Source organism: Echinops telfairi, unplaced genomic scaffold, assembly GCF_000313985.2.
Source record: "Echinops telfairi isolate 266 unplaced genomic scaffold, ASM31398v2 ScPeMD7_53;HRSCAF=182, whole genome shotgun sequence".
NCBI classification, from domain to species: domain Eukaryota; kingdom Metazoa; phylum Chordata; class Mammalia; order Afrosoricida; family Tenrecidae; genus Echinops; species Echinops telfairi.
The window spans coordinates 6,702,686-6,705,727 of NW_022103951.1; the positions used below are offsets into that span (position 1 = coordinate 6,702,686).

Here is a 3,042-nt window from a genome sequence, read left to right on the forward strand (position 1 = left end):
AGACCCAAAGCCATCTGTAGAGAATTGGACATCCCCTCACAGAAGGGTCACATAGAAGGGATGAGTTAGCCAGGGTGCAGTATAGCACTGACAAAACACACAACCTTATTCTAGTTCTTTAATGCTCCCCCCCCCCCACTATCATGACCCCAGTTCTACGTTCCAAATTCGGCTAGACTGGAGCATGCACACTGGTATAGGACATGCACATGAAATCCAGAACAGGTAAACCCCTCAGGAACAGTAATGGGATTAGTGATACCATGAGGGTAGGGGGAAGGTCGGGGGAGAAGGGGAAGAAAGGCAGAACCCATCACAAGGATCAAAGTACTCTCCACTTCCAGGGGTACACATAACAGAAACATGGGTGAAGGAAGAAAGTGGATGGTATAAGATATGAAAATAATAATACTTCATGATTTATCAAGGGTTCATGAGTGTGGGAGGCTGCAGGAGGGAGGGAAAATGAGGAGTTGATATCAAGGGCTCAAGTAGAAGAAAATGTCTTGAAAATGATGATGGCAACATATGTACATATGTGCTTGATACAATTGATGTATGGATTGTTATAAGAGCTGTAAGAGCACCCTATAAAATGATTTATTTAAAAAAAAAGATTTATTTTTTAAAAAGAGGCAACGTGTTAGAAAGAAATGTGCAAATGTTACCAAACCAAAAGGAAAGGACATGTTTTTCATGTCTCAAGCTGAAAATGCTGAAGAAAAAAAAACCAAACCAAACCTCAAGTTGCAATATAGGATTCTATGTGCAGAATGCATGATTTTTGTTAGTATGTTGTACTGTGGTGGCTAACCTGTTGTGATGCTGGAAACTATATCACTAATATTTCAAATACCAGCAGGGTCAACCAAGCTGAATGTGTTTCAGTGGAGCTTCCAGACTAAGACTACAAAGAAGGAATATTATGTCCACTTCAGAGAAATTAGCCTTTGAAAAGCTAATGAGGAGTCTAGTACACCGCCTGCTGCCCTCCTGATCCTGGCTTCTCCGAGTTCCTTCACCTACTGTTGCCCTCCATCCTCCTGCCTGGTCTGGTCAGAGCCCCTGTAGTCTGAGGCTGGAGCACGTGCAGGAGCGGTTGCAGGACGACTCGGTGGAAACAGTCATGTCCATAGAACAGGCAAAAGTCGAAGCAAAGATCCAAGATGTCTTCAGTTCTTATAAGTTCAACCACCTTGTACCGAGGCTGCTTTTGCAGAGGGAGAAGCACTTCCATTATCTGAAAAGAGGCCTTCGACAGCTGACCGATGCCTATGAATGTCTGGATGCCAGCTGCCCGTGGCTCTGCCACTGGATCCTGCACAGCTTGGAGCTACTTGATGAACCCATCCCCCAGATGGTGGCTACTGATGTGTACCAGTTCCTGGAGCTGTGCCAGAGCCCAGAAGGCGGCTTCGGAGGGTGCCCTGGCCAGTACCCCCACCTGGCCCCCACATATGCTGCGGTCAACGCACTATGCATCATTGGTACCGAGGAGGCCTATGACATCATTCACAGAGAGAAGCTGCTTCAGTATCTGTACTCCCTGAAGCAGCCGGATGGCTCTTTTCCCATGCATGTCAGAGGAGAGGTGGATGTGAGGAGTGGGTCCTGCGCTGCCTCAGTGGCGTCTCTGACCAACATCATCACTCCAGACCTCTTTGAGGGCACTGCTGAATGGATAGCCAGGTGCCAGAATTGGGAAGGCGAAATTGGTGGTGTGCCTGGCATGGAAGCTCACGGCAGCTATACTTTCCGTGGCCTGGCTGCATTGGTAATCCTCAAGAAAGAACGTTCCTTAAACCTGAAGGGCTTATTACAATGGGTGATGAGCTGAGCCATCAGATGCGCTTTGAAGGTAGCTTTCAAGGCCGCTGCAACAAGCTGGTGGACGGCTGTTACTGCTTCTGGCAGGCTGGCCTTCTGCCCCTGCTCCATCGAGCACTGCCCAAGGCGACCTGGCCCTCAGGATAAGCCACTGGATGTTCCATCAGCAGGCCCTGTAGGAGTACATCCTCATGTGCTGCCAGTGCCCCGGGGCTGCTGGACCAGCCCGGCAAATCACGCGACTTCTACCACACCGGCTACTGCCTGAGCAGCTTGTCCATAGCCCAGCACTTTGGCAGTGGCGCCATGCTACATGATGTGGTCCTGGGTGTCCCTGAGAACGCTCTGTGGCCCACTCACCTGGTGTACAACGTCGGGCCTGATAAGGTGATCCAGGCCACCAAGCACTTTCTGCAGAAACCAGTCCCCGGCTTCAAGGAACAGAGGGATAAGGCCATAGCAGAACTGGCCACCAACTAGAGGACAAGGGTCCCCAGCTATGTGCCAGCCACCACCCCAGCCAGAACAAGGCTGAGGCTGTCAGTACCTAGTACAATCTGTGCTGCACAAGCCTTAGCCACTCGGGAGCTGCAGCTCTTTGGTCCTTTCTCGTCAACAAAACCAAACCATTGGCTCTGGGCGTGGAGAACACGGTGGCATGACTGCTTGATTCTGCCTGTACCTGTCAAGCCAAAAATCTCTCAGCTCGGGTGACACCCAACCCTGGCTCTGGCCTGGCCAGGCTCTAGTTGGGGACAAGTGTATGTGGAGAGGCCCCTCCCACAAGCTCTCCAACCTGGACAGTCTGTTGAGCTGTGAGCATGACAGTAGCCAGGGCCACCACTGTGAGTCCAGCCTGCATGTCACCGTGAAGCAGCCTGGCCAGGTGCCCTCCCAGGGGCTGGAAAGAAGACTTCTCCAGAAAAACAAACAAATGAAAAATGCTGGTGGGATTTCCCTGAGGAGGTACCCACCACCCTCTGCTTTTCTCCGTTACCAACTGACCAAGAGGAACCTGCATGAGCTGGAGCCCCCTCCCAGGCCCCAGGATGAGCCCTGCCTCTGTCCAGGGCCACCATGGTGCATTGGCCAGATTCGCTTCAGCCCGGCCCGGGGAACTAATGATGCGTGAATGTCAGCTCTCCCTATCATGTGCTACAGAACCTCTCACGCCTCAAGGCCGCAGCGGCAGCCCATGACTCTCCCATCTGCCTC

The 3,042-nt window shown here is 51.5% G+C and overlaps 1 pseudogene; it reads left to right on the forward strand.

Annotated features, from left to right (window-relative positions):
• The first annotated feature begins 203 nt into the window (after window positions 1-203).
• On the forward strand, window positions 204-2,307 carry LOC101652104 (annotated as a pseudogene).
• The last annotated feature ends 735 nt before the right edge of the window (window positions 2,308-3,042 follow it).